At 27.7% G+C, this 14,829-nt stretch overlaps 1 protein-coding gene across 3 annotated transcripts in view; it reads left to right on the forward strand.

Moving 5' to 3' along the window:
* Positions 1 to 239: 239 nt before the first annotated feature.
* LOC116772079 (zwei Ig domain protein zig-8-like) overlaps positions 240 to 14,829 on the forward strand; it is an 82,937-nt gene continuing 68,347 nt past the window's right edge. Inside the window, exons 1-2 of one of the 3 annotated variants that reach the window (XM_061528169.1) lie at positions 240 to 353; positions 10,111 to 10,209. The gene's annotated coding sequence lies outside the window, so the exon portion shown is untranslated. The remainder of the gene's footprint in view (positions 354 to 10,110; positions 10,210 to 14,829) is intronic. The other 2 variants (XM_032664113.2, XM_032664114.2) reach the window with 2 other exon arrangements.

Consider the following 14,829-nt stretch of genomic DNA (forward strand, 5'->3'; position numbering starts at 1 on the left):
ACACGCCGCCATAATGGTATTTCGCTGTACAAAATTCGAATGTAATCTAAAAGCTTATCCGAGTTAAAACATCTTCAGTATAATTTAAAGATTACTTTCATAATCTCGCCTTAAATTCTCTATAGTGTTTAACGTATAAAAATAAGATCAAAGTAATTTCAATCGTTTTTAAAATTATCTGGAAAAACTCCCGGGCGGCGACGGTGGCGCCTCTATCGTTTCCTCCCGCAGTCTCGATTCAGCAACGAAACGGTTTGGACGTAAAGACAGTGACCGTTTGAGATCAATTTCACGCGCGGTGTGTGTGACTGTGAGTGTTAGTGCTGTGCCTTTGGATATAGGAGAAACGCGATGTAAGTTTCATTTACTTTTATTTTAAACATACTTTGATATAATAGCTATTAAGTTAATTCTGTGGTTATTAATGTTTCCTTTTAACCAGTATCATTAATATTCCACTAAGAAGTTTCTATAGGTACACTTAAGTTGTAAGTTTTATTATAATAGATGTCAATATGTAATTTTAATTATTTTCAAATACCATTGATATTAGGAAAATATTTAAAAATTATTAAGAGCGTTTATTCATGATAATTCTAATTATTTTTTTCCTGAATGAGATAAAAGCATCTATTACAACAAACACTACTTTTGTCAATACTTATTCACTTTTTACATTCGCTAACGATTCGTTATTAAGTAGTATAGTGGGAATTATTTATTTATTCGTCACTTAATACATTGTTTGAGTTTAGACTCAGGTGTGAGTACTTAATCTCAATGGAACGCTCACATAATTTTAAGGGGTAATCTTCAGTAATTGCTGCTGTCACACTCACAGTTAACATGACGTCTTTACATCGTGATGTCAATGGATTATATGCAGGTCCATTTACTAATACGCTGACTGAAATGTAGTATATATAAAAATTTGCTTCACATTATTTTCAAAAACGTTTGAGTATAGACAACGGTGTAATGATAAGCATAGTTTTTGATACACTGTAGTTTTTAATTTAATATTCATGTAATAACTGTGTAAATCGATTCGACAGAGTTCGTCAATGTTCATAAGCTGTGAAGGTTGCTGAAACATTCTTTATTAATCAGAGCTATAGCTAAAACATAGAATGTACTGTGAAGTAATAATTAAATAAGATTTATTTCATAAAATTTTAATTGGAATCTTCACTTCGCATTGATGCTGTTAAGGTCATAAAAATATAAGCTTAAAATAAAATTTCAGTTCTCATTCGTTATTTTCTGGATATTAAAAGATCAAATTCATCAAAGTGCTCTCCGTCTTACGCCATGAATTAGACGTCTTTTATGACTTGGCTGATATGCGCCCGCATTTCATCTAATCTCTCTCAAGGGACTAAGGTCAAGCGTACTGTGAGAAGCTGAGCATTTTCTACACGATAATTGAAAATTTTGTCTGTTATTTTAAACTTGTCATTTGTTAAGTACAAATAATAATAATAATAGTATAAATAAAACAATTAATTTAAGTCTAGATTTTGTAGATTTTAATAAATTCATTAAGCGAAAAAATGTTAACTCCTATATGTATATATTATGTATACTAGTATAGTATGTATACTAGTATATGTATAAATAACATTGACGTTCTAAAGATAAACATTTTATTTTACAAATTAATTCTTCCATAACTTATGGGTCTTTATCGTATTAAATAAGAATACACATTTCGCTAAAATAATTAAGGTTTTATTAAAGAAATCTTTAGAAATCGAAAACGAAATTCCGTCCTGCCGTAAATAAATTAATAAGAACCGTAGATTTTCAACAATCCCCAATCTTAGAATTTATTCGTTTCTCAGTTGTGAATATAATGTATGAGGAACTAGTTAGCTTTGGACCCTGGGTATAAACCCTATATTGAGTTTAAGCTATCTTAAGAATTCGATTTATAGGTATTGTTAATATTATAAGATTACTAAAATAAATTTTATCTACGAGTATGTAGGTACGGTCGTCTATGTAATATATTAATGGCAATTTGCCAATTCATATACACAATGAAATGTATCATAGATATTAATAAGCATTTTCACTATCTTGTTACGCTAGAATAATACTAGCCTTTGTTCCCGTCTTCATGCCTTTTTTAATTTTTAAAGGGACTCTTTTAACCTTGTAGGCAAAGGACTTCTAAATTGGGTAAGCTTATTGAAATCTTGACACATGATTAATATCTATTTAAGACGACAACTTAGACATCCAAGCAAAAATTATTTAGTTACAGGATATTTTAAATGTTTCTATATATTATTTGTATAATATTCTCTTTTACTAATGAAGATAATCAAAAGAAGCCGAACGTAAATAAAAAAATATATATAGGCAAGTTAAAATTATTTCCTCGCCTTGCTTATCACTGCGTAGATGAATATTCAGGGCGGTTTTATAACTCATATCAGCGACCTTGGTTATCTCTGCTCTAAATATCCTAAAAAGCCTTCTGACTTTATTTAACACAGCTTCATTTAAGGGTCAGGCCGATAGGATGAAACCCTAATAAATTTGTATTATATTCTAGTGGATATTTATCCAACACGTTTGATGTCTGCGGAATGCAAAGATAGCGGTACGGATATTTTAACATTACTCATTATATATAATATTATGATATTAGAATATGAAACCTGATTTGTCAAAGAGTATTCCAATGTGTAGTATGACTTAGAAATATAAAACTGATTATTTGATATTTATGATATGATTTGTCATGTATGTAGTGATTTTTTACTACTTCATCATTGCATGATATAAAGTCTTATTTTTATTCCGGCAAATAGTTTTTACTTGTATAAATCATAAGCATTATTTTACCCATGCAAATGAAATAGTGCGTAGACTGAAGTAAAATAAGATTTATATATGCTTGCTACTTCTGACATGCTAAATAAATAGCATTATTTTCTTTTTTATGAAACATTATATCAACACAATCTGCTATGTCAACACAGTCATAACTCTGCGCTGCAATAAATACACTTTAATCCTAAAGAATTAATTTAGTATTCCATTAATTATTTTTATGCAAAAATACCACTGTCCTGATTTATATTTCTCTGCTCTTGTTCCAACAGTAATCCTTCAAAAAACTCTTTAAACTGAGCTTAACCTCTTTAAAGGATTGCCTGGTAAAACATAAAAATAATTTTCGCAAAGTTTTAAACGGCGCAATATAATCATCGTAGTTGTGACGCAGGGAGGTAGGTACACCTTCAATTTAATTGGTTTTATTTGTATTTTTCGTTTTCATTTTAATAGTTTTGACGGATATATTGTGATTTATTTTGTGTTATATTTGAGGTAAAGTAACGGACATGTATATGTTTACTATTTATTTATTATAAATATTACAAAAATAAAATCGTTCGTCTCTTATTAGACTTCGTCAAAATGGCCACTTGATTAAATTTTGTTAGTGAATAAATTTTATAATAAAAATACTTTATTCAGAATAAAAAATAACTATGACAGTGAGAAATGTATTCCGACATCTTATTAAAGAAACTATTTATAACGCCAAGGGTGAAAGTACAGTCTTATAAGAACTTTTATTGAACTGAAAGAAGGCTGTTGGTTTATACCTAGGTGTGCTGTCCTACTATTTTATTATGTATTAGTAATGTTTGTAATATGTTAATATCTATAATGTCTTTATAAATAAAAATATCTATATTTTCTTAATCATGAGTTCTACATAAACAAATATTAAAAAAATAAATGTCTAGCTTTCTTTATTGCGAGTCAAAGTTACAACTGAGCAAACTTAAATGCTGGTTTTGTTTAGAATAAAATAAAGCACATCGTAATAATTTTTATTTTTGGCAACGTTTGAGAACCAGTGTATTCATAATATTCCTAAGAGAAATGTAAATCAAAATTCATCTATAGATTAAGAAATAAAATATAATATAGATGACACTGACATCAACACGAATAGGATCCGTTCCGGCTATTTTCATATATGCCAAATCGTCCCATATTATGTATGTATATATAAATACTTATATGTATATAAGATATTCAATGACTTCAATATTATTTTCTGAAAAGAATGAAATATAATTAAATTAATAAAGGATTTTTTGAGGTAAAATTTTATATTATAATATAAAAATAATACGCACGAATTTATACGTCATTTTCTTTAATTAGTACATCAAACTAATGAATTCGTGAGAAATGAAAATTTGACAAGAATATCGCGTGTCTCCAAAACATGACGCAGTTAATAAAATAACATATTTTGCTTTCAAATATTTTTCTGCCGCCCCTAGTTCGAGTTGTAGTGAATCATGTTAAAGGAAATTACGAAATGAGGTTGGATTACGTACTTTAAGTTTTACGTATGAAATTACGTTTAAAAATTCATAGATAATATTCGGATGTTGTTTTAGGAGCCTTCGAAAGCTATTAAGGGTGATTACCATAACGACTTTAATAGTTCTTTTTTTTATTTCGTAATAATTGTTAAATAAACATTTTAACAAAAAAAAAATATATTCAAGAAGACTTATAACAATTATCAAACATTGAAATAAAAGGTAATGTTTAAATTGAAACTTAGAAGTCTGATTACATTACCTTATAAATTTTTGTTATAGCTGTCCCATGTCGTATTGTAGGGCACGTATACAAAGTTGTTTTAAGTTGCAAAAGTTAAGGTCTTAAGTCAACAGAGGTGCCAAGGTTAATATGATTGTTGCAAATTATTTCAATTGAAATAAGATTACAAGTAACAGGAGGAAAAGTATAAGATACTATAACTTATATACATGTTTAAACATATTTCTGTATAGAATAAAAATTCAATATAGTATAAAAGTGTGTTTATGAGTCTGACACATAAACGCTTGCCTTAGGATAAATACTCTGAAATGATTTTATGAAAGGTCATTTCGAATAAAAATTTTTATATAATAAAAATTTAATAAATAAATAGAGTTTTAACCATTTTTTACTTTTAACTATTTGAAAGCTATTTAATTGTTACTTATTTCGAAAAGCGTTTTGAGTGAAGCGATCGTGTGTAATGAACTTATAAATACACAAGTATTATTTAATAAGGATTGGTAAAATACAAAGGCAGTTTTATCAAATCAAATCTTTACTCTGTCATAAAAAAATCTTGGTTTTAAATACTTCATATTATATCTTTTTAGTATATTCTTTATTTTAATAAATCTAAAATAGTATCGCAAATAAAACACACACTAAATATTCAAGCACATTCATCGTCTTTAGTATGTTGTAAGTGTATAGAAATGTCTTAGGTACATTCAAGTCGTGTGTGGAAGTAATTGCTTCTTAGAATTTCCTTTATTGTGTAATAGAACCACCTTTTCGTTTATCAAACTATTATTTTGATACCTTATTAATGGTGGCTTGGAATTTAGATTGCTTGACGTTGTTGAAACTCGAGCTAGATTAATTACTTTATGACTGGAGATGATTGCTTAATTTCTTTGAAATTTTCTTCTAATAGGCTGTTAAGATATAATTTTTTCTTGTCAACTTGAGATGTTTTGTGTGAATAGCTTGAAAATCGGTTAATGTAACGACAAGCTGAGAATTCATTTTCGAATTCAAAATGAAAATGATAAAAGTACGAAGATAATTATTTTTTATGACATTAACGTCATGGACAATTAAAAATTTATGTACATTACTTTGGAAACAAATTTTTTATATGCCATGAAGTTTTAAGTAAAATTTCATAGCTTTAATAGTAATAACGACAAACTAGAATTCTCAACCGCCTTAAACGAACGAACGATATTTAATTTTGTAGTGGCTTTTTAGAGTTTTCAACAATGGTAGTAATTTTGATACTAAAGTCAAAGAAAACCTCTAATTCCATGCGGAGTGTAGTTAGGAGTTAATAAGGCTTTTGTTGCATGATTATTGGGTGATTCATATCATTTTCAAATTTAATGCTTTCTTGGGAGATGTCTATCGGAATTCTTCAAATGCTCACAAATAATTTGTTAAAAATGCTAGTCTTAACTAAATTATTTAAATTTGGTAAAACTTCAATTGTTACTTCTTAGTAAATCTTCTATATTTTAGAAAGAAATGATCATTTTTAGTTGAAGTTTATTTATTGGGATAAAATTTGTTTTGCTTCTTGTAAAAGGGGTAAATATAACTCTAGCATAATATAGATATACCTTAAATAAAAAAATTAAATTTTTGACGTAATATTGTATTAGTGTCCAAGAATGTGTAATGGTGAAAGTTTACCATTAAATAAATCATTTTTATGACCGCGAGGGTCTCGATATATTAAGTCTTTGAATACTTCGCAACTTATAATGGAGTCGAGACTATGTCAATAAATGCCTTATGGGGTAAACTCTAAACTATAATATCGTGAAAATATTTCGCTAATTCGTTGTCATTTAAGAAAACGTTTTATAAATAATAAAAACATATTTTAAGAGCAAAGTTTCATTTAAAACAGATTCGGAAGAACATTATTTAAGTTGCTTGTATTGAAGACATGACGAAGGACTTTCACAATATACGTATAGTTATGTCACCTTGTTAGCTACCCCAAAGTTTCGACATTAAATGTAAAAAAATACTCGTGTACATTTGATTTTAATTCAGAAATTACTTGTTATCTAACCTTAAACAAAATTTGGCAGGGGAAAAATTTTTTTAAGTGTCCAAAATTGTTATTTTGAAATAATATAAAACATGTATATAAATAATGGCAATATTTTTTTCAAATTATCAAATGTCAGATAGAAGCTGTCTTTAAAATAATTCTTAGAACAGATCTAATTCTTTTCAAAAATCTTAGCTCCAACTAGTCATTAAAACTGCTGGGTTCATATATCTAAGACATTTTTACAGCTTCATAACATATTGTATCATTTTATGGAGTAATGATTTAACTAATAGTATGTGTTGTAAAAGGAATCAGTTTACGGTATTAACAGAATGGCTTGAAGAGAGTCACTGCCACGCCCTGACTATAATGACAGAGTATTTATTTTATATATCTTCATATGGGAAAATACTTGAACCATTTTCACCCGAAATACCTGAACCAGCACTAAGCTTCAGAAATAGTACTTAATAATACATATAATAGACTTGTGAATAGTACATACTGCTTTTTGTTATTGGAAATATTTTAACCTTTGTTCTGTTGTTCAATTTCTCTTTTTCGTGTTTATCAACTTAACTGACAGTTCATGCGTAGGGTAACGTCGAGTAAACAGAAAAAAATGAGTACTTCAAATAAAAAACCAATCAAGAAACATTGTTTAAATTCAATATACATTCTCGCTAAATAATTTATATTTTTAAATTTTGCTCACGATATTCTACAGTATTCTGTATGCATACTTCTTATCCTTTTTTTGTTTTAATTGTTATTCTTATGGTTGCGTTTCCATTAAATTCCCTTCTATACAGTTGAATGAACAAGAGATCTTAATCTAAATCCTAAAGTATTTGTAAATAAATCCCACCTTGCATAAGATTTTTCGTCGGAGTTATAATTTGATTATTGGTTAATAAGCCATATTTAAGACTACGTTGTTATTCAAACAATCTCATAACATAAAAAATATCACAAATATTACGTTCCAGTTGCTTTACTAATTAAACTATCTGACCTGAGCCGAGTCGATGAATTTTTCTTTCTATATTTTCTCATTTTCATTTTAATTAAAAAAAAAGATTGATGAATACTTTTATTGCAAAAAAAATACTCTTCTTTTGTTTATTCTCAATATTTTCGAAGTATTTTTTCAAATTTATTGAAACAGTATAACAGGTCAATAAAATGTTAAGCTTTAAATTTTTTTTCGCAAAATTTCATTGTACAAAGGCGTAGATAAACCCGTGTTACAAATATTTGGAAACGTGCCCAATGACACGTCCATTTTCAATATCACTGGGAGCATTTTAAAAAGAATTGAATTTTATTCAAGTGATTAGACAGTTTAAATATTTAATTTGGTTTCTATCATAATAAATATTTATAATGTTTCTATGAAAAATTTTGCTTCAATTATAAATTCGTTTGTCCCTTGAGTTATTGGGTTTCCGGTTTTCGATTCCGTAACTTTTTTGTTTGTTACGATAAATCCCTCATTTTTTAACGTTTTAAAAAAAGTTTTTTCCGTGAAAGGATATACTTTTTAATTGATCGTAGATTTTATTGTTCTGGGTTTGTCCGATGTAAAGTTTGTAAATATTCTCTAGTGACGTTGTATGACTGTGTATATTAACAAAGAATTGTTTGTTCGGTTTTGCTTTAAATTAGCGTAACATAAAAAAATATTAAGTTAATTTATAATTTTAATGAACTTTTTGTACAAATAGAAATAATAAGCACAGCAACAAACTTTCATATTTACAATACTAAGAAGAACGCAAATTGTTAATGCAATATAATATACAATAATATCTTGTTACTTATTTATATGGACAGTAATTACAAAGTAACTGATACAGAGATCAATTCGATTTGATGTCACCCTTCGCCCGCATTTTCCCCTTTCATGTGGAATTCACTCTAACATATCTCTTATTTGGCATTTTCCTCATATAGAATTACAATCGAATTTATATACTTGGTGCTACCAAAAACTCATTTATTTTGACGTCAAGTACCCAGCCGGCGTCGGAAAATTTGTAATAATGTGCTCTTTGTTACATAACATCGGCATCGTAATTGTACAAAGTGTAGCCTTTCTTGTACCTTAAAAGTTTTCTTTATATCTACGTATATTAAATTGATAAATAAATTTTTGTTTCCATGTTTCGTGTTGTTTTTATTCTATTCTATTCTAAATTATTGTTACATCTACATTATAGTTTTCATATGGATTGTTTTATTACGTAATATTTTATTTATGCAATATATAACCAAAAAAAATTCCATTTCTATGTTCGTTCTACTTATAATGTGTAATTTGTTACATAAATATATTTTTAAAACCAAAAATAAAAAAGTCAGGTAGACACTCTGTTTGTTACTTAATAACGACAAAGTGGGGAGATGTTTCTTGTGGTAATAAAAAAATCATTATAGACTTAAGTCAACCATACGTATTATGATAAAATTTACAAGTGCCTTTAGATATAAAAATTTTCTATACTATATTACTTAAGATGTTATGTGTAAGCTTCAGGCTTATAAAAATATATGTAATTATATCTTAAAATGTTTCATTATTTTTCTTTTATTTGCGATAAACTTGAGATTAATTACAAAATACCAATGAATTCTACATTACGCTACAATCAAGATGTAGGTCCTTTTAAAATTAAAATATTTAATTTAATTCAAGAAGCTAAGTGAAAGCTCTACTTTAAAATTATATACAAGAACAGAATTGGATAATTTCCACACTAGAATAAACTAAATTAAATTCCCAATGTATGCAGATCTCTAATTCACATGAATACAAATAAATTCATCCATGACGGTTTTATATACTGAATGTTTGTTTCATAGAAACTACAGATGCGTCGGAATTATTTGTAATGTTTGTTATATGAAGGGTAATGAGCTATAGAATGAGATATGTTGATTTCGTTTTCTATTTCAGACCTGTCAATACCTGCCTAAAGCTGCAACATTGTTTCAAAATTATTTAGTGAGTAAAATGTCTTGAAAACGCTCGTTTTTGTATAGATGTAAACCAAAATCAATCATATCGAGGATAGAATTTTAACGTCTGTTCTATATGCATTCAGAAGACGATTTTCAAACCACATTTGACGAATATTAAATCCTCTATGCACACATTTTTTTATATACATTTTAAAGTTCAGTTTACTTTTACTAAATTAAAACTGCCTTAACGGCAACTGTCATTACGTTATACGTTATAGAAAGATACTTGTATGTATTTTTTATCGTAGTTGCATATTTCATTTACCCTATAATTTTTTCGTGATCCTTACGAAAGGAAGATATTTGTAAGCTAAAATTCTAATCAATATAGTTAACAATAAAAAAGATAAATCTAGTCTCACTCTATAACTAATAAAGGTTCTTTAAATATAAATTGATCAGTATCATATATAGAGAATTCCTTTCAGACTCAACAAACTGACGAAGCAAAAAAAACTTCACATGTCGTTTTAAGGCCGGATGAATGCTGCGAAGAGGTAGGGACAATATCTTCTAATATATATTATGTGAGTAGGAAAGTTAACCGATAAATGTTCATGCTTCATTTAATTCCATTTTAAGAACGGTAAATTTAAAATAAGAAATATTGAAATAAATCTTTATCTTAGAGCATAACCTTTATGGAAGTTATGTATAGTTATTATTATTCTACTTCGGAATCAAACGTATGCGTTCTCTAAAGATTGTTTTCGATTTCCTAATAATAAAATTTAACGCTCCATTTACGGTCTACACCCAAACCCTTATAAGCACATGTAGCCAAAATTTATCGAATTTTGATGCAGCCATCCAAAATAATTTTATTTCTCATAAGTCTATTACAATATAACTATTTGCTTACATTATTACTCATAATCGTCTGTATTAGAAATTTGGGTTTTTGATAAGATTCGATTTAAATGAAGATATAGAAAAATCATTTTTTTTTTCAAGTGCCAATTCAATTTTGAAGGTTGACCGTCGACTGATTAAACTCAGTACCCAACGGAATACCTCTGTAGCTTTTAAGAAACTCTAGACACCTCTTCAAGACTCATTCAAATGAAGCTAGGGATATTACTAACGTGGTTTTCCTTTGTCGTTTGCACCGAGACTTGTAGGAGTTATTTAAACGTCAAAGCTTCTGGAACGTCTTCCTAAAAATGTGGTTTATGTGAAGTCAAGCTGACATTGTCCGGTCAACTTACTTGGCCATTTAAATTTGATAATTAAAAAAAAAATTCTGTTTTATATCAATATCTCCACGTTTCCGTGAAACTAAGTGATTACTTATCACCAAGATTACTCAGAAATAGAATTCCTCATCCATTAAAATAAGAAGAATATTTTAATAATTTTCCAATAAAATCAACAGATACTTTGTATTTTATATGTATTTATGAACTGATACAAAATCCAGCAATTAAGAATCTGCAAAACATGATATATTACCTACATTTGAAATAACAATATTTGTGTACAAACACATAAATTTAGACGCTAAATATGTAAATCTGATATTACCATTTTTATTAATACGAATTACCCCTTTGTTTGAGAATTTACGTTCTCTTTCAAATGAACGCGAAAAACAAAACGAAAGAATTTGAATGAATTTCAGGGGCACCCATAACCGGCGGTTATTTGAGTTTTTGTGCAAATAAAATGCCGTTACGTATTTAGGATACAATGTGTGGATATTACGTTTTCCATAGGGTTGTCTACTTGAAGAAATAAATTACAGGTATTAATTAATTTTAAGGTCAATATTTACTGTTTGTAATTAAATTGACATTACCTAAACAAACATAAGGTATATGTTTGCAGTTCAATTAATTTTAATGCAAGAAGGGATTTTTTATCGATTTGACCCTTACGTTAACCGTAATATAAATAAAAAATAATAATATTTCAAGCCAATTTATATTATACATTAATGTAAGTAATAAATGAACATAGATATTTTTTCTAAATTATTTATCTTTAATAGTATTAACAAATCAATAATGTATAAAAGGTAAGCCTAGAACTTGGGAAATCTAACCTTATAAATATTCTGTTAAATTTAAAACACAACGTCTTACAAATTTTTATTATTTAAGAAAGCTAAATTGTACAATAACAATTTTTTTTTTTCAAACAACATGAATTCTACCAACCCTAATGTGCCATATTCCAGATAAAGTTTTCTAATAATGTCCCTACAAAATTGAACTAATATTTCTTCGGAAGGTAATGTAAGCGAGTTCTTTTAGTAACGCTTTTTATGAATTTTGCATAACGTAAATTATAGTTACTAAAATTTATTGCCCCTTTTTTATATGTGGATCAATTTAAGAAAATTAGAATACCGATAAGTGATTTAGTCCAAGAGGTAATTTGATTGAAAGTGTTTAGAGAAACAGTCTACATGTAGGTATCTTTAAGATTTTTCAACGAAGGTATGCAAAATAATCATAGTTGTATGATAATACATTATTATTTCTTATTAAACGTGTCTGAGGTATCACTAACGTACGGTCAAAACTCAAAAAAGAATCAATTAAGTTTGATTTTCATAGCATCCTAGTAGTAATATGTGATTTTAAAACCATGGGCACGACGACGTAAACAATGTCTAACATAAAAAAATACAAAAGTCATTTACCATTTTGAATTTGATATTTTTTTTGTATTTAATTCCTGTCGTAAACAAGCTATTGACTAGACTGATTCGTTTCACAACCATTGCTTGTATACGTCAACGGTGTACCAGAAATGTTACCAACATAACAAAATTCCTAGTTAGTAACTAAGTTCATTAAGGAAGTTTTTAAAAGAAATAATATTTTGTTGTTACTATTTTACTATATAAAAGACTCTCTTATTTTTAAATAAAACTAAAATAAACTTATTACGGTATTTTAGGTTTTTTTTCTGGGGAAAGAAACCAAGCAGTATATTTCGTTATTCCACTCATCTCGTCACTGAGTTTATTGGAAAGGCAAACCAATCTTCATCGTTCGATTTGACACTACATTGCTTTTATCGTCAACCAATCTACTTGAATAGGCACAGTTTGTCTTGTGGAAAAGGTTGATTGGCAAATAATTAATATTTATCTCCGATGAAGGCATGAAGTTATTTAACTGTGAAAATAATCTTAAAAACCATTAAAATTTTAACTTCTATTGCTGTTTTCCATATTCAAAATTAATTATTAATGGAATAACTAATTTAAACAAAAGTTTTGGTAAGTTGGTTTTGAAATTCGAAAATACGTCACAGGTTTGATGGAACCAAATATTAAAATGATATTTTAAATTTGCTGCCTAAGATATGAGTTTATGTACAAATAAAACAGATATCGTCGTTTATATTATCTAGTAAATAGTAAGCAATGGTTTGAATTAAGTCTGGCTTAATATTTAAAGTGTACTTGCACTTATCATGGAACGCTTAATGAAAACGTAAACCAACGCTTACATTTTACGAGATAAACAGTTTTCCCACTCAGCCCTCGAAACCACAGTGAAATCCATTTAGTATTACCTCTCCGTGAAGGGATTTTGCTTTCATTTTAACCGTTTTTAAATAATATTCTGCTATGAGAATAAACGGAAGAATTTGTTATCCTTCATAATATTAATAAAATTTAATACTAAGCTGTCTTCAGACTCCTTACTATAATGGACTAATAATGATGATTAAGTGAGTGTGTTAATGTTTTGATTCAAATAAATTTATTACAATAACAAAAACAAGATCATTTCATTCAAAACAAAAAAATAATAATTTTGTTTCTGATTGCTGCTAGTCGTCCAAAGATCAAGAATGAAACGCAATATAATTTAGAAGTCACTCAAAAATTTTTTTCTTTATAATACAATCTATTCAAGATAATTAATAAAAATGTAAAAGAGATAATAAGTTTATACATTATATACCTTAATCATCTTTAATGAAGACTCGGCTTTTTAATGCAAAAAAAAAAAAAAAAATATTTCACATATTACTACGTAAAAACACGAAAGAGCATTGTTTCCTAGAATAATCAACAAATATCGAAATATCAAAGAGTTTCCGCTAAATTACACTCTTGCAATTTACATAGTAATGTGAAAATCATTATTTCGTGTAGCAAAAACAAGCACAGCTAAGCTCTTTTTAAATTAAATGACCTGCATCAGCCTTTGACGTAATTGAAGTAAGTCTTACTGACACTTTTCTTAATTAATCATAGTCTATTCGGCTTTAATTACTAATAACGTTATCATTTATTTTAATTCATATTACCTGGAATATTACAAGGAAAACCTATGTATATGTAGACTAATAAATTTTCAAGTGTTGTCAGTGTGTGTTTACTTAATTGGGGATGGATGTATGAGTATCTAACATGTATGTATGTATGTGTTTAAGGGTATATAATATTATACAACTTTATGCTGTAGTTGTAAATGTATAAATTATAGAAGTTTCTATTTTAAAGTTTGCCGTCATCAAATTATACATACTAGAATAAAATATAACTCTCAAGGAAATGTAATTTTATTAAAATAAATAAGTTTAAACCACAGCAGCTTATACGTACTTAGTGTAACCAAGTTTCGACTTGCCAACTAAAGTTTTGCGGTTTTCTGTGTTGGGTAACTTGTAGGTAATATTTTTACTAATGAATATCGTGCTATTAATAACATAGTGTTACTAGATGGTTTTAGTGTCATATCTGTTGATTTCCTCGAAGATAATATCGTATTATATAAACCAACATATGATTTCTTTCATACCTTGAATGGCATAATAATGTAACATTTGCCTTTGTGGTGTTTGTTCTCCTTTGTTAATGTTAATTTCCTTTTTCTCTGCGGAAATACGTATATGGGTCGTATCGCACCTGCTTCTATTTCATTCTTTTGTCTCTTTGCACGTTCTATATGCATAAGTAATTCATTTCAACGGATATATACTACTGTTGTTTAATATCTAAGTTTAAATGTTTTTTATTTAAACTGTTTAATTTTGATCGCTTATTTTTTCAATTTTTGTGGTTCTTTTTGAAATAAATATACAAAATTTTAGATAATCACGTATTTTTATTATTGAGTGAGAATATCATATAATATAACTTTGCAATATACGATAGGCAGTGCACCATTTTAGAAAAG

The sequence above is a fragment of the Danaus plexippus genome (genome assembly GCF_018135715.1).
Source record: "Danaus plexippus chromosome 16 unlocalized genomic scaffold, MEX_DaPlex mxdp_23, whole genome shotgun sequence".
NCBI lineage: Eukaryota > Metazoa > Arthropoda > Insecta > Lepidoptera > Nymphalidae > Danaus > Danaus plexippus.